The sequence below is a fragment of the Camellia sinensis genome, chromosome 6 (genome assembly GCF_055761805.1).
Source record: "Camellia sinensis isolate YWXY chromosome 6, ASM5576180v1, whole genome shotgun sequence".
NCBI classification, from domain to species: Eukaryota; Viridiplantae; Streptophyta; class Magnoliopsida; order Ericales; family Theaceae; genus Camellia; species Camellia sinensis.
The window spans coordinates 205,245,327-205,272,804 of record NC_138966.1 but is presented as its reverse complement, the minus strand read 5'-3'; the positions used below and the strand labels follow the sequence as shown (position 1 = coordinate 205,272,804).

At 41.6% G+C, this 27,478-nt stretch overlaps 1 long non-coding RNA gene across 1 annotated transcript; it reads left to right on the top strand.

The window, feature by feature from the left end:
* The first annotated feature begins 7,698 nt into the window (after positions 1-7,698).
* LOC145792222 (uncharacterized) lies at positions 7,699-8,635 on the top strand. Its single transcript, XR_014331612.1, has 3 exons — positions 7,699-8,031; positions 8,135-8,204; positions 8,301-8,635. It is a non-coding gene; the product is annotated as an uncharacterized LOC145792222 (long non-coding RNA).
* Positions 8,636-27,478: the final 18,843 nt, after the last annotated feature.

Below are 27,478 nucleotides of genomic sequence, written 5' to 3'. Positions count from 1 at the left end.
CTTTGCCTGTCATTGCACGCAACTTTTGAATGACGGTTACCTTTCTCTTGAAGTTATCATCTTGCATATATATACAACAGTTACATTTGAAGAGGAAGGTAGCTGTCATTCATGAGTTGCGGGCTGTCTGGACTTTATTGAGCGAGTTCATGAATGCGTACTCTCATTTGTCTTTTTTATGACCTTCGTGCAGAATGAGAATGGATGGGTACGTTAGTAATATTTTTTGGCAGGCAGTGACAGTCTTGCTTGTTTCATTGTCACATACAATTGATGAAACTTGTTTGTACGCCCGGAAAAGTATTCTTCTCTGATTTGCCCACTGTCTGAGCACTCGAAGGTAATGGAGCATGGGCCAGGATTCACCCACCTCAATTCTCTGCAACCAAGTTGCTCAGTAGGAAATTGAAGCCCTTAACTTGATGGCTGGCCTTGCCAACAACTTAAGTGGCCGGAGACGATGGTTGAAAACCAATACCTTCTCCCCACCTGAGTCGGACAACCCTAACAGATTAAGGAAGAAGTTTGCCTTCAGTCCTTGTCTAATATCCAACTTTTCTAAGATGTGGTCCATCCGGGCATCGTCAATGCCCTCTGTTTCTGTGGTTGACGTGTCTGTAGGTGAACTCTTTAGGAGGGATCTCAATTGTGCGTGCACATACAGTGTGCTCCCATCCGAGGTGATGTTCAACTTCTTAACTACGTTGTTCAGTTCTTCAACTTCACGAACTGTCGTAAGGGTGAGGTGAAGAAATTCATAAAAGTCAACAAGCCCAGGCAATTCACGAAGAAAATCTCATTCGTAGAAATGGACAACCTTGCCTGCCATTGCACGCAACTTTTGAATGACGGTTACCTTTCTCTTGGAGTTATCATCTTGCATATATATACAACAGTTACATTTGAAGAGGAAGGTAGCTGTCATTCATGAGTTGCGGGCTGTCTGGACTTGATTGAGCGTAGAAATGAAATGCGTACTCTCATTTGTCTTTTTTATGACCTTCGTGCAGAATGAGAATGGATGGGTATGTTAGTAATATTTGTTCGCAGGCAGTGGCAAACTTCTTCCTTAATCTGTTAGGCTTGTCCGACTCAGGTGGGAAGAAGGTATTGGTTTTCAGCCATCGTCTCCAGCCGCTTAAGTTGTTGGAAAGGCCAGCCATTAAGTTGAGGGCTTCAATTTCCTACTGAGCAACTTGGTTGCAGAGAATCGAGGTGGCTGCATCCTGGCCCATGCTCCATTACCTTCGGGTGCTCAGACAGTGGGCAAATCATAGAAGAATACTTTTCCGGGCGTACAAGCAAGTTTCATCAATTGTATGTGACAATGAAACAAGCAAGACTGCCACTGCCTGCCAACAAATATTACTAACGTACCCATCCATTCTCATTCTGCACGAAGGTCATAAAAAAGGACAAATGAGAGTACGCATTTCATGAACTCGCTCAATAAAGTCCAGACAGCCCGCAACTCATGAATGACAGCTACCTTCCTCTTCAAATGTAACTGCTGTATATATATGCAAGATGATAACTTCAAGAGAAAGGTAGCCGTCATTCAAAAGTTGCGTGCAATGGCAGGCAAGGTTGTCCATTTCTACGAATGAGATTTTCTTCGTGAATTGCCTGGGCTTGTTGACTTTTATGAATTTCTTCACCTCACCCTTACGACAGTTCGTGAAGTTGAAGAACTGAACAACGTAGTTAAGAAGTTGAACATCACCTTGGATGGGAGCACACTGTATGTGCACGCACAGTTGAGATCCCTCCTAAAGAGTTCACCTACAGACACGTCAACCACAGAAACAGAGGGCATTGACGATGCCCGGATGGACCACATCTTAGAAAAGTTGGATATTAGACAAGGACTGAAGGCAAACTTCTTCCTTAATCTGTTAGGGTTGTCCGACTCAGGTGGGGAGAAGGTATTGGTTTTCAGCCATCGTCTCCGGCCGCTTAAGTTGTTGGAAAGGCCAGCCATGATGTTGAGGGCTTCAATTTCCTTGCTTGTTTCATTGTGACATACAATTGACGAAACTTGCTTGTACGCCCGAAAAAGTATTCTTCTCTGATCAGCCCACTGTCTGACCACTCGAAGGTAATGGAGCATGGGCCACGATGCAACCACCTCGATTCTCTGCAACCAAGTTGCTCAGTAGGAAATTGAAGCCCTCAACTTGATGGATGGGGTTTCATCTGGTTTTTGTGCCGGGATGAGCACCAATTTCTCTCACAGAAGAATCGTGTCCTGATTGTTTAACCTCGTCATGAAATAGTTCAGTTGCTTCTTTGTCCTTTGTAGTCGGGCCTTCATAAAAGTATGTGCATGTAGTCCTTCAGCCCTAAATGAAAAACACAATGTAGTCCTTCCTCTTCAATATTTGGGAAATTATGCATTTATCGCTTGTACACATAATTGTTTTAATTGTAAGCTGTGTGAACGAAATGCAAAATTTTGATGTGTGCCCTTTCTTTTGTCTGTTTCAAAATCTGTATATGTGTTGGGAAATTCTGCGTGTTGTTGTCTGTGTTTACGCAAAATTTTAAGGTTAACAGCCACATGTTGCAGCCGTTTGTTTGTGTTCTTGTAAATATTGATTGGAATACTTTGCAAGAGTTGTCGTCATTGCATCTGATGGATGTTGGTCACCTCGCACCAACAATGTTAGTTTTCGCCTTAAAGACTTGCTACCAGTTGGTTTCTTATATATGTTTGTAAACAAATGAAATCCATCACCAAGGAATACGCTGATTTTGTTCTGGATCAATTCTTACAGCAGCCCTTGTACTTTTGTGTTTGTGTTATTTGTTTTGCACAAATTTTGAATGGCCTCGCTTTGCAGCATCAATTTTGACCTTTTGTTTCAATTACGTCCATTTGATTACAACTCTTCACTGTTTTGTATTAGAAAATATGCATATACGTGGCAATTGTACTTTTTGTTGTAGTCAACTTATAACTTTACTGAACTTACATAATCTCAATCAATTGACATTACAATCTTTGTTTTAAAAATGACAAACGGCATTAGCAGTTTGACCGAAAATGTCCACGAAATTTGAAATGGACTGTCACAATTTAGGTAGTTTAAAGTGCATCGATCCAAATTAGACAACGGACAAAATGTGTACACCACCCCTGTAATTTTCCATTCAATCTAATTTGTATGATTTACTCTTTCATAAGGGGAAGGAAAAGATTGAAGACAATTTCTGAACAACATATCCAAATGTCTGACACTGTCGCTGGCTCTTGTCGAAAGCGGCCAGTTGCACCATTCATTTGTTACAGGTACTAGTTGTTTATTTTGACAATCTGGAATTACATTTTTCGTACTAAAATTACGCGCCTCGTCGAAGTTCAGTTTGTGATGTTTCAAATTGGTTTTGTTTCGCATGTCTGAAAATGTTTAACTTGGTGTCGATTCAGTCCCGGATGTACGAAAGCTGTCTTATGCCGATTTCGGGGCCAGCTTGACATAAAAACTTGCATATATATATATATATATGTATTCATATTTCACATTTAGTGATGATAAGCTTGACGATGCTTACATGCAGCCAGCAACAATTCAAGGAAATGCAAGGGCTAGACAACACTCGACGAAAAATGGTGAGTGTCGAAATCTGTATTCTCTATAATACACTATGATGGAAACACATCGCTGGGTTGCTATCCACACGTTGTATTGAATGGTCGTAGTGGGCTTGTGATTGTTTCGCGTTTGTAGGATTGTAGCATGTAATAATGTCACCTTCCTATTGTTTTGTAAATTTCAATTCGTTGTAAAAGTCCAGCTACGTTTTGTCGCTGACTTTTTACTGCAACTGTTATTTGTATTTGCAATCTTATTTAATTACCAACAATGCACGCAGATTGCGTTTGGCATAAAGTTGTAGTTACAGTAATTTTGGACTCATAGTTGTTACTTGTCTTGTACGTCTGTCATTTTCTTGGTTAAAGACTAAAAAGGAGATTGGGGAAAGGTGGAAGGCACTCCCCTTTGATGAGAAAAAGAGGTTTGCGAAAATGGCTAAGGCGAGCGCTGAGGAACACGCCAAAGTAGTACCATGTGCACCGAAGTCTGAAAAGGTCATTACGTACTTCATGTTTTCGTAAATGCATTTGGCTAGGTCCTGCTTTGCTGACATTGTTGGTTGTATTTTTGTATTAATTTAAGGGTAAAAAATGTGCAGGGTAAAAGGCAACTCCGCATATCATTGAAGTCAATTGTTGAGCTAGTTAACCGGTTCAACGAAGCACAAAAGCAGGCAGTCATTGACATTGGGTTTACTGGCCTCCTGGGGATGAAGTGTACACGTATAGATCACGACTTGTGCGCATGGTTGGTACAGAACTTCGATCCTGACAGTAGTTCATTGAATGTTCATGGTTGTCAAGTCAGGCTCACGTGTAAGGCAGTTAATGTTTTATTGGGAATACGGTGTGAAGGCGATGACGTGCAGTTGCTTGGGTCATTAGAAGCATATCCCAATATCTACGATGAGGTTGGAGTTGTTAACGGAGTCATTCCTTTGAACAAGTTGAGACTTTATCTGACCGAGACTGCTAGTGCGGAGGATGAGTTTCGGCGAAAATTTGCGTTGTACGTGTTGGGGGCCATGTTGTGTCCTACCACAATGACCGGGTTGAAGCCATCGTTCATTCATGCCGTGAAGGACATGAATCGTATGCGAGCTTGTAATTGGGCAAAGTTGACACTGCAATTCTTTCACAACGGTGTTCGCAAGTATAAAGGTCATCGCGGTGCAACTGGATGTGTTTTCCTGCTAATGGTATGCCAATAACTTGATTTTTTTTTTCCATTCCCCCCTTCATGTGTTTCATGCATTGTTCTGTCATGGTTCAACAAATTGGCCTTGATTGGGACATACAATGGTACCTGCTTTGTGAGTATGACAAACAACACTCTTCCTGACCAAGTATGGTACTTGCAGAAATAAATTTTGTGTGACTACCGTCATGAATTTAAGAACAAAGAGTATAGGGCAAAAAGTATGCCGAACCTCAATGGAGGAACCAATTAAAACTACGTTGCGAAGAGGGGAACATGTACATAAATTTTTTTTCTTGGTTTCATCAATAAAGTCCTTGGTGTGCTGTACAATTTTTTCCCCAAAAAACATTGCATGATATGTGCCTATAAAGTTGACAGCATCCTCAACAAAATCGGTATGCTATGTACGTTCCACTGCAAAATTGAGAATAATGAATGTCATTGTTACTGAATATAGTTCATTTTTGTGGGAAGAACAACTTAATTATGGTGTGCCCCTTAATGTCCACAGCTGTTGTACCTTGATTGTGTTTGTTTGAGCTCGACTACGACGCGGTCCACACCTCGGCTTCATGATTGGGGTGATACCCAAATACGGGAGATGCTGCGACGTATCAGAAGGAAGCAAAATTTCCCAACAATTGCGGTAAGCACTCCTACCATTGTGCACATTTCACACCATCGACCCACTTGTCTTCAATATACAATGTCAGACTTCATTTATGCGTTTCTATGATTAGGTGGAGTTTGATTACAATAACGCCGATGATGCTGACATGGATGCATGCCACGTCGAGAACCAACAAATAGGACAGTACAATGAAGTCCGTATGAGCAATTTGGAGTCCGACATTCGTGAACTGAAGGAAATGATGAAGCAAGTTCTCCACAACCAAACAGATTTAATGGAGATGTTGCAACATTTCAAAGGCAAGCAAGTTGTTCGCAATGACAAGGTAAACCATCCAAGCATTACGCAATTTTCACACAGTTGATCCACATCATTTGAAGATGGTTTATAAGACTAAGTTCACGAATGTGTATGTATGATTAGGTGGAAGGAAATGATGTGTGTATCATTAACCTCTCCTCCAATGTTGCTCAACTGAAGGAAATGCTGAAGCAACTGCTTCAACGTTTCAGTTTGGGCTGCAACGAACCGTTCACTGAACAAACCAATTTACATGAACTGAAGCAAATGCTACACCACCTCATCGAAGGTATATTCTCTACACCGCAACCGGCAAGCGTGGCCAAACAGGGTGTGGACCCTGCTGTTGGAGTCGAGGCGCATGAGGATGGCGTGGTCAAACCATCGGACGAAGTTAACCCAATGGAGTGTAATATTTTAGATGTACAAGGGGTGGATCACCAACAACATATTTTGAAGGGAACCTTGGCAAGGGACAAAAGTCATTTGCATGATGGGCACAAGCTGAACATCGAACAAGGTGGGGACAACAACAAGAAGGGAGGCCTTCAGTCAGGGGAAACATATGAAACTGAAGATAAATACAGTCTTGACCTTCAGTCAGTGGGCGTGAAGAACGTGGCGTGCGATGTGCATATTCTCCTACTAAGCTTGGCAAACCATTGGGAGCAACTGGAATCGTTAGAGGAAGTGCAAAGGGAAGACGAAAAGGAAAAGGAAAAGGAAAAATGCGCGGAAGTGGAGTTCAAGCCACTAAGGTCGGGGATATGCAATTGTGCATCGATAGCAAAACAAATAGTGGAGTTGACGACAGCAGTTCACCTGTGGATGTTGATGGTGTGGACAACGTGAACAAGGTACAAATACTGCCTTTAATGCCCCACAAGTTCTGAATACCCAATTCATGCCCACATCAATAATGTGAATCAGTAATTTTATAATCATCTGTGTTGTATTGTACTAGTTGTCAAAGAATTGCATGTTTGCAGTTATGACTGCTGCCATATGTTAGTACACATTTCTAACAAACTCCGCACCAAACATCACAAGTTGGGAAAACTCTAAGGCTCACAGTTTTTACATCATTTCACGTTCTTTTTTATGACTACCGACCTTGTAATGTAAGCTTCAATATTTTTATGAAATGTGTACTGTTAGTTGGCTGTTTATTTTTGTAGGACTCGTTGACGATGTTGGACAGCAAAGGGTTGTTATCGGCAGAGGAACAAAAACTTCTTCACTATGTATTTGACGATAGCAAAAATGAAATGTATTATTTCATTTACTACTTGCAAATTTTCAATGACAGTCCACTGTGAAATAACTATCGTTCTAAGGATCATTTATTGCTTGTAGGGACATTGTTGTTTCCATGAATCTTCATGGACGGGCATGTGAAGTTGGCACCCGGCGTGACATGCGCACGCTCAAACCAGGGTCGTGGCTATCCGACACAGTAAGTGTTGGCTGCACAAATATGAATCTGCGTTTTTCAGTACCCCTAACTCAGAAACCTTTCTAATCAACTTGCCTTGTGTCTTGCATACAATGTTCCAGCCAATCAACTTGGTGGTGGTGCAATTGACTAATCGACAGAGGGATTTACACAATGACGGGAGGCATACTGATTGGTTCTTTCCCGTATATCTGTCAGTAAGTAAGTGTTCAAAGCTACGTTGTGTATTGTGTATGACATATTTTGACAAATGTTTCCGTCAATGACCTTTACGCATTACACATGCAGACTATGATTCTAAATAAAGATATGATTCTAAATAAAGATATGCAACCTCTGCACCATGAACATATCGTCACATCATTTTTCGGACATGACAGATACACTGGTGCGATTGATGCATGCCAGAGGGTAATATCAATGTTCATCCCGTTATATTAAAACGAAAATATGAAAGCCATTACATGTTTGCATGGCCTCTAAACAAGGTCTGCTGTTGTGTTTTCGTGTAGATTTACATGCCTTTCAATTACAGAGGAGTGCATTGGTTGTGTGTTAAAATTGATATGGTGGACCGTGTAGCCTACCTATTCGACTCAGTCCCATCCAACCGACCAAACAAAACGAAGCTAAATGTAGCTAAAATTTTAGTATGTCCTTCTGGTGCATTTCTGAACACTACAAAAACCTTGAACATCCTTTACGTAAACCAACTTCAACCTTGTGGAACAGGTTGAAACTATGCACGACTTGCTACAACTACACTTTGGAAATGATTATGTTACAGACGTGCGTAGCTTCCACCGCTGCATGTTAGACGAGAGGCCAGTACAACAACTGGACGAGTAATCCACAATCCCTCCCTCACATTAATGTCTAAGCTGCATGACTGACTTAACGAACCTATTACGTATTGACGACAACTTTAATGTGAAATTATTTTTGTAGCACGTTTGACTGTGGGATGTTCGTCATCAAATTCATGCAGCAACCTGATTTAAGCCCCGGTCCACACAAGGTACATTCTACCGCTTAATTTCCATTTGTCAATCAAATCCTTCCTCGTACGTCCTGCAATTTTAACTGATTTGTCTTACGATTTTTGTGTACAAAGTTCGCTCCCTCTGTGCGTCATAAGTTGTTGGTTGACATCGTTATGGATGTCAATAATGCAAAGATCGCAGAGTACCGGGAGTGCCTTCATATGAGCAATGCCACAAGCTAGGCCAGTGATGGGAATGGGCTGCCAGTACGCCAGTAATTTGGGTGGCAATAGGACTTTAACTAATTTTTTATTCTTTGATTTCAATATGGATGTTAATTATGGGTCCCCAGTATTATTTTTGCTGGACGATGTAAATATGGACCAACTGCAAAGTGCAAGTCAAATGTAAACATGGATCAAACATGTCGATGTGGCTGCTGACTTAGTACTATTTTGTTTACGCATGTTTCTTGTTCGGATGAATGCGACTGTAACTATATATAATTTACGGCTGCTTTTGTTACCGAAGTTAATTTATAATTTAATTACAAAAAAGGGAAAATTAATTTTCAAAAATGAAAGAAACCACATTATGAATGAAAACTCAATACTCTTCGTAGGTAAGTTATATATCAGTCCATTAGCACATATGACTCCAGCCAAAACAAAACTTTCATGGCTTACAGGGAAGGTTAAAAAAAAAAAAAAAATCAAATCTACATATCTGCTGCATCATCAGCAGCGTCTTCTGAAGAGTTGTCCGTACTGTTTGACTGACTGTCCTCATCCATTGTCTTATCAGACTTCGCTTCGTCCGCCGCCAATTTGTCATCGGTCAGCCAAACAACGTTCTGCTTGATAGCGCCGACTTGCCACTCCAAACTTGACAACCGTGTGTCCACTTCATTCAGCCTTTCGTAGATAGCTTGCAACTGCTGGAATACAGGAGCAACATGAGCTTCAACAATAGCTTCAATCTTGTTCGAATCAGACATTTTGTAGGAATATGTGTATGGTTTATTTTACTGACTACTTTTTTAAAGGAATGTACAGATTCATAATATTACACAACACTATGCTGTAAGTATTTGTAATATATGGTACATGACTTGTATGTTTGCAGAAGACCTCATGCATTGTGACACACATCGTATTAATTTCTCAAACTGGCCGAATTCATCTTGCAAAAATTCGTTCCTTCTTGCATGCACCAAGTCATCCGTTCAGTACCCCTGATCGTCCATTATTTGGTATTTCCAACACACATGCATTGTACCTTCCATCAGTAATATCCCACTGTCATTGATTTCCACACCCACAGTTCATCATACATTCACATTTGTCATTTGTATTTGTGCCCCAACCCAATTACATGTCTACTCATCCATAAAGGTTAGCAAAATTGCTCTTATCAGATACATATGCCGTTCTAATTGCACCGAACCTTTAAATGAAATACCCGCAGTCATTAAGTTGCTTTTACGCAGTTTGGGTAGTTGTTGCCACCAAACAACAATAAGTGTGTTCACGTCTTTAAACCTACCACCAACATATTAATGACTACGGGTTTAAGGTAATTTAACATTTACAACCAACCACAAAAAAGTTTGCAACCAGTGTTGTTTCCTTTGCATTTGGGTTTGTTTTTGCGTCCATATATTCTTCGTGAACCTGCGAAAACAAAGTTGGACTCAATCAAGAACCTTCACACCTATGGATGCACACCACGGTAAACGTGGTCGTGGACAATCACTTGCAACGGCTGGCAGCTCCCGACCGAAGTCACCAGAATTGGATTATGCAGGTGGGTATATCGATTCCTTCGGTGATCGACGTTTCTTTGAAACAGGGTTCCCACTGTGGAGTTTTGAACCTCTACGGGATTACAACTGCACCCAAATACAAGATGCTTGCCTGGGGAAGTATTTTGGAATTCCAATTTCACTGTTTGCCAAACGAGTTCAGTGTGAACACCACTGTCGATGTGCTTTTTTGAAGGTCACAAAAGCCCGATCGGTTGAAATGCAGTGGCAATTCCCTCATGTCAGCGACTCCCAACTTAGGCATCGTTTGCAAAGTGGGGTTGATCAAATGACTCGTCGACTCATTAGGAACTCACGGATAGAGGACGCAAAGGCAGAGTCGAAGATACATGGATCGAACCCGGCATCTGCGATAAAGGCTATAATGGAGGATCCTGCACTGGTGTCGGACCCTGACCTTTCAGATTACTTAGACTCCGAAGTTGTTGATTTGAGCGAGGATTAGCAGACCTGGACATGTGTATGACATAGTAAGCGTAGTCTTGTAAGATGGCATCATCGCGCGAAAATAAACAACTTAGAAACTAACAGACCGTCATACTCTGCTAACCATTGCAACGGTGCATGCGTTAACGTCTTCATCATGTCCACTTTGTTGAAGGTATTTTTTTGGGTCACCGTCCTCGACTAAAAGCTGTCTTATGATTTTTGTTGGTACGATGACAAGGTAATTTTTTTGTAATGTCAATGACCGATATCAGAAACTATCATTAACCTATGTTTTGTTGATTACTTCATGTTTGTGAATCGTTCAATATGGACAATAAGGTTTAAGTGTCGGAATCATTGACTGGAATCACAAGCTGTAATTGCAAACAAAAATTGTGCACAACCAACGGTCTCATACACTCTTAACATCAATATGGGCACAAAATGTTTTGTTTTTTCAAACACGATGGTTGTGTGGAAGCATACCCCATGGGGTCAACCTGTGCATTACCAATTTTTCTCCCATTGTGCATTGTTATGAATTAATCAGCTCTCCTTCAAACAAAAAAATATACAATAGACCATGCAGAAACAGAGTGTTGATATTCATTAATGAAGAAGTCAGCACGATGGTGAAGAAATGTACCACGCATCCTATATCTGCTTTCAACTTGCTAACAGATAATAGTTGAGGCCACAGATAAGTGACAAACAGATACTAGTTGACAGATAACAGATTTGCCAAATTTGTTAATTACAAACAAACCTGCAACACATAACAGAAGTTGTTCATTACAACCAAAATTGATGCACCCAGATAAGAGAACCTGCAACAGATAACAGGCCACAGATAAGTGACAATGCAGCGACAAAATTCAGTCATCCACAAAGCATCCACAAAATTCATCCACATAGCATCCACAAAAATGAATCCACATACCATCCACAAAATTCGTCCACAGATCTGCCAAATAGCATCCACAAAGCTCTTACAATGACACCAATGTTTCCCAAAATTCATTACAAACTAACATTATAAGTCACATCATAATAACTTATAAAATTCATTCCGTACATTCATTCCATAATAAAATTCATTCCACAAAGCTATTAAGTAAGTTACATAAGTTACATCATAATAAAATTCATTCCATAAACATTACTTACATCATGAAGTACAATACAACAAAAACTGGTACAAACTTCCATTCAATTTTCCAAAATACAAAGAAGTACGAAAGTTACATGATCAAGTACAAAATGATAGAAGGGCTGTGCTACATCCCCCGAATTTGGGGGCCCCTAATCCCCCAAAAAATCAGAACAAGGCAAAAAAAAAAAACATGCCCAAAACGACGTCGCTTTGGGCATTAGGGCGATTAGGGGGGGCATTTTTAGGGGGACAAATCATTTCTCAATGATAAAAAATAGGAAAATGATTTGTCCCCCTAAAAATGCCCCCCCTAATCCCCCTAATGCCCAAAACGACGTCGTTTTGGGCAAAAAATTTTTTTTTTTCCTTTTTTTTTTTGCCTTGGTTTGAAATTTAGGGGGATTAGGCGGCCAAAAATTAGGGGCATGTAGCAAGGCCGTAGAAAAAATAATTAAATACACCATCGCTTTGATAATATTTTCTATCCTTTCAAGCCTTCGACCATGGTCATTTCCCAAGTCATGAAGCCTCGTCCTTACATCGTTGAAGTGTTCTACTGTTAAAGCATCACCGGCTCTAGTGTTGGAAGGGATTGTGGACATAACGCCTTCATCATCTTCAGCCACGAACTTGAAGTAATTGCAATGGGGAGTGAGAGTGGTACTCTACAATGCATGACAATCAGTTAGTTGAATACGACAAATATTATTGTGACTACTAAAGGATTAAAATTTTCAATACATACTTACATATTTTGATGGGCAAACAAAGCACAAACGCCCTTCATTTCCATTCTTATTGTTCTGACAATACGTATGGCAGCGGTTCTTCCACAATTGCACAGCCTCGTTTGTAATCTTATGTTGCTAATGTTAGAAGAAGAAGCCATTTTTTAAATTTGCATACATGAGAAATTTGTAGTGCTCTGCTATGCTTCTGTTTGATGGAGTTAATAGCAGGTCTAGCTTAATTTGAGGGACAGAGTGTGTCTTTACTGAAAACATCTATTTGTTCAAACTGCCATGTTTAATAGCATTTGCACAGAGGTTACACAGACTAAACTGTTAATAGCATTTGAACAAACATCGCAGCTCAATGTACACACATAACATTTTGAAACTGAACAAATACAGCAGTTTCAAACATAGCATTTGTGATTAATTACACATATGTTACACACATAGCATTTCCAATCTGAACAAACATGGCAGTTTTACAAACATATCAGTTCAATGTCAAGTAAATTATCAATCACACATATTAAACAACTATTATCAACAAATCATGCTGAAGTGAAATGATTAGGGCAGATTGTTGGAGACTGTGATTCAGTAGTTATCAAACTGAAATAGTTATCAACAAATGACACATGTGATTTTCAACAAAGCACACTGAAATACTTATCAACAAATCAGTAATAGTTATGAACATTTAAGTTCAGTTTGATAATAGTTATCAATGTTGATAATAGTTAATTCAAGTCACGCAGCTAACACATTAGTTGATAGCAGTTCATTACAACAATTCATGAGTGATTGACAACAAATTCAGCAAAATCACATTATCAATCACACATTGAAAATTACACAACTATATGCATTTGTTCAACTAATTATCAATCTGCATAATCATACTATGTTCTGCAAAGATGTGATCCTTTCATTTTATGTTGGATCAGTTTCTGCGTATTCATACTACGTTCTGCAAAATTTATACTTTAACTCTAAAAGGTAAATGCATAAATGTTCGTCACAATATGTGCCGCATTTTCAAGCATACCATTTATCTATTTGCATAACAGTAATTTTCAAATATATTTTGTGAATCACAACCCTAACTTTTTTATTTCAGCGTTTGGAGGATGAACCTGGTTCATCTATGGCCTGAAAGCCCACGTTATCGTCAACAAATTCCTTCTCTACAGCCGATGGTGGTCGCGGTCGAGCTATGGTTCGCGAAGCAGAGAAAATGAGGGCTACAGCGGTGGGTTGGGTTTACGAGTGGGTGGCCGTCGGGAGTGGTCGCCGGTGAGGCTGGGTTCGGTGGAGGAGGAGTGAGTGTGACAGTGAGGGGGAGTGAGAATGAGATTGAGGTGTATACTCTGTATAACCTATATAGCAGAGCGGGAAAACGGAAATTTATGTTTGGTTTGCATTTGGGAGACGAGTTTTAAAGAAAAAAATTTCTAAAAAATTGTTTGGTTTGAGTTTTTGTAAAAAAAAATTCAAAATCACTTTATCTCTTTTACACATCAATCAATCACTTTTTCTCTCTTCTCTCTCCTTCCCAATCACTTTTTCTCTTACACACATCTACTCAAATTCTCCCAAAATATCAAATCATCCCAAACTTCCAAAAAAACAACTCTCCCAAAATACACAACCAAACAAACCCAAAAAAATTTTAAACTCTCTCCCCAAATTTTTTTTCAAAAACAACTCTCCCAAAAACAAACCAAACAGTCTTTATTTTAATTTTTAGTCCATAAGCCAAAAAATCACTAACAAAAGACAGTATGAATTAAGACTGGGACCCCCTTTCCCCATAAGAGGATCCTCTCCTTGCAAGCCCCTCCTTGTGCCCGTCCTTGCAGAGCCTTCGGCCCTACTTTTAGGCCCAATTTTGATAATCTGAACCGTTCATATTTTATGATTTATTCAGTATATCATACCTGTAAAAAATCAAGTTGATTTATTCACTCTCTCTGCTTCCAACTCCCTATGGAGCCTCCCTTTCTCCTCCCCTGCCTTGGCGCGCTCGCCCTCCAATTCCCTCTGGAGATCGCCCACTCTGCTATCCACCTCGTCCTTCTGCCTGACCAGCTCCTCATTATTGCTCATAGCCTTTTCATGTCGCTCGACCGCGGCGGCACAGGCTCTTTGGGCCTCATCGAACTTCTTCTGCTCGCCAGCAAGTTGGAACTCGAGCGACACAACCTGGCGGCGTGTGTCCTCCAGCTCCGCCTTAACCGTTTGCAGCTCAGTGTGGGCACTCTCCCAACTTGCACTCTTCTCCTTCAATTTTGCAAGCTGGGCCTTGGCCTCATCTACCTTGAGTTTGGCACCCTCCGCCTTCCTCAGCAGGGCCCCTGCTAAGGTGGTTACCTCCATTTGAGCGGAGTATAACCCCCTTAGCAGCTCAGCCTCGTTGAATCTGGAGGCCGAGCGCAGGGCTGCCTCTTCTATAATCCCTACAAGGCGATCTGCCCCTGCTTTGGCTGGGCCTTCTTCTCCCTCCAGCCGCCCCGCGGTCCCACTGACTCCTCCTTCTTGAGGTATAAGACCCCCCTGAGGCTGTCCCTCCCTCCTTGGCCCAAGGCCAACAGCCTCATCCTCCACTTACCTATCGGGGACGACCTTTGCGACCGCTGCGGCGATCACTGCCACCACTGGCACCACCTCCATGACCTTTGAGGCAACATCCACCACTTCTGGGCCACCTACCCTTCCTGGGGCCCCCTTCACATATCCCCCTTCATACCCCACGACTGCACTGGTTTCTTACACACTCATCTCCCTCCTCCTCTTCTGGGTAGGCACTTCCTCACTCTGACTCACTCTCTTCTTCTTCTTTCCCACGCCCAATGCCTCCATCTCCTTCAACGACCTCTCCTTCAAAGGGTCTGCTGGGGGCGGCCGTGGCACAAAATCGCCCAAGTTTTTCTCTCCCAAGGGTTTCGGGCGAGGTCGAATCCGCTCCCTCGCAACAGGTTTTGGTGGCTGGTCGGCCTGGGACTCTTTGAATTGCTGGGCTTTGGCAAGAATGGCCTGATCCTCTGCCTCCTGCACCCTTCTCTTCGCCTCCAACTCCGCTCGGTCGAGATCCCCACTACTTAGCTTTGGCCCCAACCCCGCCTCAAACAATGCCAACGGCTGAACGAGCTCGTCCCATTTGGCATTTTCTCTCTCCCTCCACTCCTTCACCCTCCTCACCCTCCCTTCCGCAGCTGCCCCCAGTTTCAGCTCCACAGACCTGATGGGCACTTCCTACACGGTGCGCGCTCCAAGCCCCCCATTGGCAGATACATAAAACCATCACGGCCGCCACCCCTTGATTGACGACGGCAGACCCGCCACCAACCCCTTCCCCACTGCAGCCTGCAGGGTGACCAACGTCTCCTGTTGCCCCGACGCCTTATAACAAGCAAAGAATTCGTCTACTGTCATGGCCTCCCCTCCATTTGCCTTCGTCTACTGTCGTGGATTTGTCATCCTTCGTGTGCCAATGATCTGGTTCCGCCTGGCTGATTGGCTTTGGAGTTGCTATCATGGTGGAACCGTGGGATCGTAACCGGCTCCCCCACCCTCTCTGTCGTATACTATACTGCGCCGCTAGCTCCACAACATCGTCATCTCCAAGCGGGTCCACCCTGACAATCACACTCCCTTCTTCGGCCATTTGTGTGGTATGTCTGCGAATCGCTTCGGCGGCAGGAACAAGGAAATTGAAAAAGTGTTGCAGAGGTGTATTGTGAGCAACAAAGGAATTCACACTTGGAATATTTTGATTTTTCGTACACAGGTAGGTGAATCGAATAATGCCAAAAGCCCACGGTTTACCCGTATTCCAAGGGTCCCAATTAATTTTCGGCAGTTTCAAAACTTTTCAAAATCATCCGCCAAAATCGTCTTTTCAACACCCACAATGACCTAACGTTTCGTTTCTGATCCAACGCCTAATCTTCCCCCCTTTTGCGGGATGTGGCCACGTGTACGGCCATGATGCACTGTCCATCCCCTTACCCTATCTTTTCTACTTCCAATCATCACTTTCCACGCCGCCCCTTCAGCCTCGGGCTAATCCGCCTGTCCTTCACACGATCAGCCCTCCCCACGGTCGGTCTGTCGTCAACGGTCGGCCTTCTTGCGCAGTCAGCCTGTCCTCACGGTTGGCCCCTTGGGTCGGCCTGCCATCACGGTCGGCTCATTGGGTCGGTCTGCCCTCACGGTCGGCTTTCTCGCGCGATCGGCCTGTCCTCACAGTCGGCCCCCTTGGGTCACCCTATTCTCAACGGTCAGCCTGTCCTCACGGTCGGCCCCTTGGGTCGACCTGCCCTCAATGGTCGGCCTTCTCGCACGTTCGCCCCTCTTCACGGTCGGCCCTTTAGCTCGGCCGGCAGGCCCTCCGCTTAGCCTTCGCGCGATCAACCCTCCCCACGGTCAGACAATCCTACGCTCGCCTCACCAACTCGGCCGGCCATCCCGATCGGACCCATCTTCCTAATACATATTCCCTTCGTTGGTCTGAAGTTGCACTCGGGAATGGGGGACTACTGACATAGACAGGCCCACAAAGGCCATGAACCACTATAAATAACCAGAGCCTATCATTCGGGGCCCAATGCATAACCCTACCGATGGAGTCCGGAACAGTTGGAATCCAATATGGCGCCAAGAACGAACAGCATTCAGACACGCGGCGGGTGGAGGACGAGCCACATCAGCAAACAAAGATCTGCAAAGTTATTGCCACTACACATCACCATTAATGCAGTCCATCAAAGCATTTATTACGACAACACCTCTCCGTCGGAACAGGACCCCCTTACCCTGAGCAAGGTAAGCTACAGCATAGGCTTTCGGCAAGGAGAGCAGGTCGGAAGGGACAACGAAATGATGAGAAAAGGATATAAGCAAATGTTATAGACAAGAAAAAGGTTAAGTTCTCTATTTGGAATCCTCTCCCATATACTCTGCTTCTCTTCCTAACTTGCTCGTCGGAGAGTTCGCTGGGGGACTACTCCGTTCCCCGTTGAACTTGCCTGCAGGTTATCTGGTGGGCTTGATCATTTGGACACGGGCTGGAGGAGCTTAGACCTGTCTGATCCATACACTGGGACGAACAGCATTAACACATATAATCAGTGCAAATTTCCTGTCACAAACATCATATCCAAGTACAACAAAATCTATTACTTTGAAAACACAAAAAATTAAATTTAAAAAATATGAAAATACTATAACATAAAAATAGCAACTTCCTAACCACTTTTTAGGGCTGGTTTGGCATGTTTACAAAAAGCCAAAAGTCAAAAAGTCAATATTTTGACTTGGATCACATTATTTTAAGTCACATCACCTCTCACACACATCATTTCAACCCCTAACCCAAACGGAACTCATATTTCACAAAAAGTGAAAAAATACATTTATTTATATTTAAAAAGTGAGGAAAAAAATTGGACTAAAAAAGTGCAATTTTTGTCTTTGTGGATGAAAAAAATGAGGAAAAAAATATGAATGTTTGGGTTAACTTTTTGACTTTTATAAAAAAATGTGTATTAAAAAATTGTATAAATTAATGTGTAAGGCAAAATTAGAATTCGGAGTTGTGTAGGCGTAATTTTTGACTTCCTGTGAATAGTAATAACTTTTTGACTTTTTGGTTTTTTTTCCCAACTTGCCAAACTTGGCCTTAATATGTAGTGTCACGTACGTTTCCGTTTCCCTCCCAAATTTGGAACAAAAACCAAAGTCGCCAGACAGCGCTTTTGAAATCCTACAGATGCAGTACTTTTCATGATGACACACATGCCGTAGCCTTTCTAATCTCACCAACTCATTTCCATTTCCCATACAAATTTCGGCTACTTTGCTGTCCCTCCTTCTCTCTCCATTTCGGTTTTGCTGTCCACCTCCAGTAACACACTCTCTCTCTGTGTCTCCATTTCGACTGCGCCAGGTCGCCAACGGTAACAGTCACCATTTTCTCGGGCATGTGTGAGTCTGTCTATTTTTTATTTCGGAGCACATTATTATTATGACCTACTGTGTTCCACTCGCACGACATTACCATTTCTGAACTATTAAACTGTTCCTCCTTAGGTCATTGAAACCATACGTACGATTAGGTATACAAACTACACGGGTGACAAACTGATATTGCCATTGAGGAGTTCCAAAGTGACAAACGGTCTTCGTTGAGCAGTGTAGTCGGGTTTTTATTTCTCTGCATGAAGGTAAGTTGCGTATGGGTGCTGTTGGGTTGAATGTCCGATGTGGCCCTGTTTCAAGTGTGCGCATTGGTTGTTGATTCGGGCTTGAAGTCGTAAATACTATAAAACGAGTACAACATATGGCCAATTAATTTTCGTAAAACAGTGGCATGCCATATCTGCATAAATTAACGACAACATATCGTAGTTGAAAATAAACGAAAAGTACCACTCGTACAATGCACGTACGACTCAATGGTCCGTTGATTGTAAGTTGTTAACAGTCAATTTCGTTTTGTTACAATTTGGGAGTAACGTTCTTTCTGCATCCTTATGAATATTGCATGCAATTCTTTGCAGGAATTATCGTAATTGGATATGGGCGACATGTCAGACAAATGCGAAGCAACTGTGAGTTTATGTCGTTCAGTATTTGATACAGTTAGGTTTGCAAGGTTATGTTTCCTGTACCTACTAAATACCACGGTCTGTTCGTGTATGGCATATTATGCCGTTATGTACTGCCATCAGGAGGTTGTGCGATTTGAGTTTGACACATTTGCGATAGCCTCAAATTGCACCATGAATTTCGTGTAATGGATTAAAACTGTGTCGATTTCTTACCAGAATATGTGCACATACGGCACATGTCGCGTATTCTGCGGAGAGCATTTGTGAAATCCATAATTCACTGAGTTATACTAAACCACTTCAGTTCATCATTTTCGGTGACAACGGAAAACGACGTTACCAATTTCACGAAAATGGCACAACTTTTGAAATGGGAAGGCAAGATTGACTAACTTTAAAGTTAACCGACGAAGATGATAGAATGCACAAAACGTACATACCACCGATGTAATTTGGCCTTGAACAAAATTTCATTTACGCTGATATTTGTTACAGGCAAAGGAAAACATTGAAGGCAAGTGGCAAAGGTTTAGGAATGGAAAGGGTTGACATTATCGAGCCCCCTCGTCGAAAGCGGCCACTTGGGCCATTTATTTTTCACAGGTTCGATCCGTGTCCTTCAAAGCGGCTCACAGTAGGAATCCCTCTCGTCAGAAACGTGTGACAGTATTTTTGCACAATTCTGCATTACATATTTTGAACTCATAGCTTGCGCCTGTGCAGATTTCAGTTTGTACTCACAAGAAATTAAGATTTTAGAGACCAAAAGTAAGGGCCAAAATAATTTGGACCATTTATAATTGTTGTTGCAGAAATGATGTGGTTATTATATTTTTAGCAACCAAAATTGGACATTATGGATGCATTATTATGTAGTTGGGACCAAATTTGTTTGTGTCACAAATTGTGTACATATATGTATATATATCCATCCATATCTAACATATACTTGCGCCGAAATGGACAATGGTTGCAGCCAGGAACAATTCAAGGAAAGACGAGAAGCAGACAACCCCGGATCGAATATGGTTAGTGTGCAGACATGTAGTAAGTAGAGTACCGTGATGGAAACACGTGACTGCTGTGATAGCAAAGTATGGACTTCTATTCCATGCGCACACCAGTCATGTGCTTCTATTGTGTCGCATTCAGCGATTTCCAGCAGTCATAGAGCCATATTGCATGTTCTTATAAACTCCGATTATTTGTAAAATTCCATGTCCGTTTTTATTTCAACTGTGTGCGAAATAGTAATTTGTATGTGCAAACATATGTAAATACCAGAAAATGTGCACACATTGCGAGTGATACAACTTTTGGTGACAATTATTTTGGACTTACAGCTCCTATTTGTCCTGTATGTGCGTCACGTTGGTGTAACACTTACAGAGCCGAAAGGATATTGGGGAAAGGTGGAAGGAACTCCCCTGTGATGAGAAGAAGAGGTTTCAGGACATGGCTAAGGCAAGTGCCAAGGAACTGGGCGAAGAAGTTGCAAAAAAATCTGCAAAGGTACTTACGTGCTTAGTGTTTTCGTAACTGCATTTGGGGAGGACCTGCTATCGACACAATGTTGGTTAATTTTTTGTATTAATGTTCACGTTAATAACATTGCAGAGTAAAATGCAAGTTCGCATATCATTGAAGGCAATTGTTGATATCGTGAACCGGTGTAACGAAGCACAAAAGCAGGCAGTCATTGATATTAGGTTCGGTGGCCTCCTAGGGTTAAAGTGTACCCGTATAGATCACAACATGTGCCAATGGTTGGTACAGAACTTCGATCCTAACACGTGTTCGTTGACTGTTCATGGCCGTCACCTGAGGCTCACCTGTGAGGAAGTGCGTGTCTTATTGGGTATACGGTCAGAAGGCAATGACGTGCAGTTCACTGGTTCAATAGACGCATATCCCAATATCTACGAAGAGGTTGGAGCTGTTAAGGGAATCATTCCTTTGAACCAGTTGAGAGTTTATCTGACTGAGAGTGATGGTGCAGATGACGAGTTTCGGCGGAAGTTTGCGCTGTACGTGTTGGGGGCCATGTTGTGTCCTACCACAATGACCGCGTTGAGCCTGTCGTTCGTTCATGCCGTGAAGGACGTGACCGGTATGGGGGCATGTAATTGGGCAAAGGTGACACTGCAATTCTTTGTCAAAGGTGTTCGGAAGTATAAGATGAAAGTTCAGCGCGAGGCAACTGGATGTGTTTTCCTTCTAATGGTAACGTAATCGACTGTTGTTTGTTTGTACCATGCCGATTACATATTTCATCCATTGCTGTGCATATGGTTCAATAAAATGGTAGTCGTTGCGAAATACAAACTTATCTGTTATTGAACAGCATGACAAATATACCTGTACGGGCCACATTTTTTGTAACCACGAAAAGCTTATCTTTTTAACCGGAAAGCTGCATGGGGATTCTGCCATCGAGACACATAAACAAATACATATGATTGTGTTGTAAGTTGTATGCATTGTTAGCTAATACGAATTAGTTTGCTCGGAAGTGTATAGTAAATATCTTTTCCCCCTTACAATGCAGCTATTTTACTTGGATCGTTTTGCCCCTCCCTGTAAGAGTACGTTGGCTACTACACGCTCCATCCCTCGGCTAAATGATTGGGGTGATGCCGAAATATGGGAGACGAGGCGACTTATGGGAAGGAAGCAAATGTTGCAGCAACATGAGGTAATCAACCCATTCGTTCTGCACATTTGACAGCATTGCCCCACCTGTGTTATGGATAACGGTGACAGACAGAATTTGTGTTCCTATGACTAGGTGACAAGCAGCGACAAACAGTGACCCATTCCTTAGCGTACGTCATATTTTCAGTTTGTCCCTCTCTATTTACTCTGAAATACTCGAACTTTTGGGGGGAAAACATGAAGTTTCCATGTGGACGATGTTGTAGCCTTACAAATTCAATTTTATGTACTACTTCCGTTACGAAATGAATTTTCGTTAAGCCCTGAAGTCAGATTTTTGGAAAAGCTTGAAGATTTTGGTTTTTTAACCTTGTAAAAAGGTCAAAACATTGTCGTTCAGTTATTGTTAGTTAGTTTGTAATTGAAAGTTTCTCTTTGTTTATGTAATTGGGAAAAGGTAAAGTGCTAAACATGGGATCGACTGTGAAGTTTTTATCCACACCAGATGAGCATCATTTACAACAAATTTTTTTTCCATTTCAGACGAATGGAGTAATTAATTTTTATTAGATATATTTAATATGTAAAGTGTGTACACATATGTTGTGTGCAACTTAAGAAAGCAGACGGAAACTTTACGATTCACAGTTGAGATCGATTAACGATTCAGTGCATTACCATTTTCATTTATGATTTGAATCTCGATTTGACAACTATGTTAGGTGGAGTTTCATCCAACAAAAGCGGAAAGCAACGACATTGATGACGCAATTGACACACACCATGTCAATAACAAACAGAAACCACGGATTGATGATATTCGTTTGAGCAAGGTTGAGACCGACATTGGTGAACTGAAGGAAACCATGAAGCAAGTGCTTCACAGCAATGTGGAAATAAGGGACATGTTGCTCAATTTCCGAGGGAAGGAAGCTGTTCACAATGCAAAGGTAAGCAAAAGCAATCAGTACACATGCTTCACACAGTTCACAGAGGTTACTTGAAGATGAAATATCGTACCAGGTTAATGTATGTGTTTGTGTGGTTAGGTGGAGTCGACTGAAAGAAATTGTAACATTAACATATCCTCCAGCATTGGTGAACTGAAAGGAATGCTGAACGAACTGGTTGCAACTATATTGTCTGGGAAACAACCGTTTACTGAACAGACACATATTGCTGAAATGAAGCAAATGATGCAGCAAGTGCTGGTAGGTTTATCGGAAACAGCACAATTGGCTCGCTCAGAGGAAAAGGGTGTTGACCCTACCATGGGAGTCGAGTTGCATGATGGCGGTGTGGTCTTCCCAAATTATTATGGTAGCCCAAATGAGGGTAATGTTCAAGATTTGCAGGGGGTGGATTGGGAGGACAATTATGTGAATGAAATGTTGTCCAATGAGATAATTGATATGCACGTTGGACAGTTGCGTACCGTCCAAGAAGTTGGGGATATGCACAACAACCGTCGCCTTGCGTTGGAGGAAACATACGCAAGCGAAGAAAGCAAATCTCTTTCAGTTCAGTTTCTGTCCATGAAGAACGTTGCAAAACAGAGTTTATCTTCGTTTGATGATTTGCAAACCTTGCCACCAATGCGAGGAGAAGCAGACAATGTGCATCCTTCTGCTGGTAAGGTTGCCCAAACATTGGGAGCGGGACAAATTGTAACAGGCACACGAAAGGGAAGAGGAAGAGGAAGAGGAAGAGGAAGAGGAAGAGGTGTTGAAGCGACAGACGTAGGGGATATGCATTCGTGCAACGATAGCAAAATAAGTACTCGACTTACTACTGAAAAATTCCCAAGTCGCCACATCACTTCACCTTTCGTATGTTTCATTACCAATTGATGCCGACAGCATTACTGATCATAATAGAACCATTATTTGTGTTGTATTTTAATATTTGTCATTCTAGTGCAAGTTTGTAGTAACAAATGTTGTACAATTGTCTTACAGATTTCGGACAAACTCCTGTCCAAACTGCACAGGTTGAACAAGCGGTTCCGTTCAGAGGTTAGACATCGCTTCACCAATTTTAGATGCATAAGGATGTGTTATGTACTTTGCAAATTAAATTTCTGAACAGTGGTGAGTTAGTTAATTGTTTATATTAATAGGAGGAGTTGATGTTACTTGATTGTTTATATTGATAGAAGGACTTGATAACATTGGAGAGCAGAGAGGTTTTATCAGCGGCCCAAGACGAAGTTGTTGACTCTGTACTTGACGACAGAAACAATGAAAGGTACGGATGAGTTTAGTACTCGCAATTAACCTGTTCCGTAGTATTTGTGAAATAAGTTTGAATTCCACAATTTTCATGTGTCGTGCTATGTTTATTTGATTCTTGTAGGTATCAGTTCTTTAATTTTTCATTCTCTATGATTTTGATGGGTTTATGATGGGTTTATCCATGTCGTATGTAGGATTTTCTTTGAATTTAATGCAATGGGCTACGGAAAGATCAGTGGCTAAATTTCCTGTCTGAAGTTTTCTTCTTTTGGTCTTATCCTGCACACATGTACCTATTGGAAAAATTGCAAACCACTGATATTTTCACAAAAATATTTACAAATTCATGGAAACCTTTATAATTTTAATTATGAAACTTAATAAAGTTTACCAAGGATTTGCAAATTTTTTTGAGAACTTATAATGAAGTGCAATTTTCCCTAGCTATTTTCTTCTACTCTGCTTACATTTTCCATTTTGATCATTTTGGGATATTGTTGGCTCCAGTTTGTAAAAAACGTGTTTCTTTTTTTTTTAACTTGCTGACCTGTAAATGAGCATTTCAATTTTCACATATTATTTTAGCAAATACTATTGGACATGTCATGAGTTGTAATATCTAAAACTTTGTCTTTTCATTTTGTTTTTTAAAAACTTAAAACTAATCTTCATTGGATTGGAGCCTAGTAGAATCAGGAATATCTGCCACAGTTGTACAACAGAAAAAACTAATCTTATGTTGTAGAGTTAAGCCAGATACGTTTAAGTTTTACTAGGCTGTAGGTTGCTTCTTACTAGTTGATGTATACGTTTTATGTAGGGACATTGTCGTGTCTATGAATCTGCATGAAATGCCTTGCGAATGTGCTACGCGACGTGACATGCGCACGCTGAAACCAGGGGCATGGCTATCCGACACTGTAAGTCGTGGCATCTGACAATGTTATTTCCACTATATTTGCATGATGGACATATCCATGTAGGGACATTGTTATTTCGTATTACATTTAAACAAATGACGAACCTTATTTCGCAAGTTGCCTGGTCTGTTACAATGTTCCAGCCAATCAACTTGGTCGCGGTTCAATTGACTAACGGACAGCGGCAAGTACACAAAGACGGGAGGCATACTACGTGGTTCTTTCTAGTATATTTGTCGGTAAGTAAGTGTTTTAGGTTGGTTGTGTATTGCAGAAGACATATTTTCAGAAAACTTTGGCTGACTGAACTTTACACACTAAACATGCAGACTTTGATACTAAATCAAAAAACTCAACCTCTGAACCATGAAAATATCGTCAAATCATATTTTGGACATGACAGATATACTGGGGTGCTTGATGCATGTCAGAAGGTAATATGAATGTCCATCCCATTGAAGCGAGTAGATTTAATATGAACGTCGGTAATATGAATGTCGATCCCATTTACTTGAATGTCAATGTAAATATGAAAGTGTGTACATGTTCGCATGCCCTCTAAACAATGTCTTCACTTGTGTTTATGTGTAGATTTACATGCCTTTCAATTATAGAGGAGTACATTGGGTGTGCCTAAAAATAGATATGGTAGACCGTGTGAATGTCTTCACTTGTGTTTATGTGTAGATTTACATGCCTTTCAATTATAGAGGAGTACATTGGGTGTGCCTAAAAATAGATATGGTAGACCGTGTGGCGTACCTATTTGACTCATTGGCATCCGCCACACTGGACACCAACAAGCTGAACACAGCAAAAATGTTGGTATGTCGTGCTGAATTTCACAAATCTACTTCCACACTGTCACATCCTTCACATAAACTAACCGTCTCATTCTGCAACAGGTTCAAACAATGCATGCCTTACTGCAACTACAGTTTGGAAATGAATATGCTGTAGACATGCGTACCTTTGAGGTCCGCATGTTAGAACAAAGGCCATTACAACAGCTGGACGAGTAATCCACAAACCCTGCGTCACATTGACTTCACTCTTGAATCACTCATTTAACGAACCTGCTTATATTTTACGAGAAACTGAATGTTACATTTCATTTGTAGCACTTTCGACTGTGGAATGTTTGTGATCAAGTACATGCAGCGGCCTGATATACCCAGCGGTCCACACAAGGTACATTGTACCGCTTAATTTCCAATTGTGAAATAAATCCGTTTATTCCCTACCGCTGTAACTGTACCTGATATGTGTTATTCGCTTTCTGTACATAGTTTCATCCTTCTGTGCACCGGAAGTTGGTGCTTGACTTCGTTATGGATGTGAACAATACAAAGATGGGCGAGTATCGTTCGTGCATGTGATTGATTGCAATTACAACAAATAGGGCAGCGATTTTATCATGGCCTGCCAGTACGAGTGTAATTTCGATGCCCAACCACAACTGGATTACTGCATCAGCTTGTCGTGACAACTTTTTAGGTCGCAGCTGTGATAATACTAATTTCCCACGCGTATTGATTATACACATAATTCCAATGTTTGGGACTCGAACAAACGAGGGAAAGTAGTAATGTTTGTTTGCTTTTATCGTGGCCTGTACGTAATGTGATACACATAATTCCAATGTTATGGTGTAGACACCCCATTTTGACCGTCCTCAAGACTTGGACGTCACCATTTGAACACTCGGTGATCATCCATGTTTGTGTTCGTTTGGAGTTCCCGGAGGTCTCGGCTACGCGCCTTGCCTCAGGATCTCCGAACTCGACCGTTTAGTGTCTGGTTTTGCACCAAACACTTATGTTTTGCCTTGGAAGGGCAGGGTAGGGCTTGTGGACCATCCCCACCCACCACCGGCAGTGGCTAGAGGTCACCGGCTGGTTTTTCCTGCCACCGGCAATGTATATTGCCGGTCGGCACTGTTTAGTGCCGGTCGACACTCAATTTTGCCAAAATGGCATTTTTGGCCGGCCGACTACTGTGCATCTGCTTTTGCAGATATTTTAGGACAGCTGTCTTACTTTTGCTCCCCTCCATACACGTGTATGGAGGGATCTCCCTCTTATGAGGCTTGTCTTGTAAGCTCTACAAGACAAGAAGCTTCTATAAAGAGAGGGGCTCTCTTTTGTTGCTAGGCTTAGAGAGTTTAGACATTTTAGAGAGAGGAAAACACAGACCAAGCTCTGGTTTTAGGGTTTGAGTTACATATACATCCTATCTCTATATTACTCTTGTGTGTGTTTTAGTCCATACTATTGCACACAAGCACCTAGTGTTTCACCTTCCTCTTGAAACAAAGGTTCTAAGGGCTTGTTCTTGAGGTTCTTGACTGGTTTGGAGCCTAAGGAAGGCCATTGGAGCATCATTGTTGAAGAGGACTTCAAGGGTAAGAATCTAGCCTTTATATTCCCCATTTTTGCATTGATTTTCTACCTACCTTAGAGCTGTTTTTGTGCTTATTGTATAACATAAAAAAGTTCTGTTTTTAGGCCCTCTTGACTGTTTATTAAGAGTGTGTAGACGCGCCCGCGTGGGCCTCATGCTACAGTTCGGACTCGATTTGTGTCACGGTTCTTAATCTGAACCAAAGAGTCCAAATCTGGCAAATCGTTTTGAGAAACAGGTTTTTGAAAAAGTAGTGCCAAACATGGACTGCTTTGCCAGATACAGAGTCGCCACCTAAATATTTTATTAAAGGGGGGAATTTAGGAAACCCTGACTCGGTGCCAA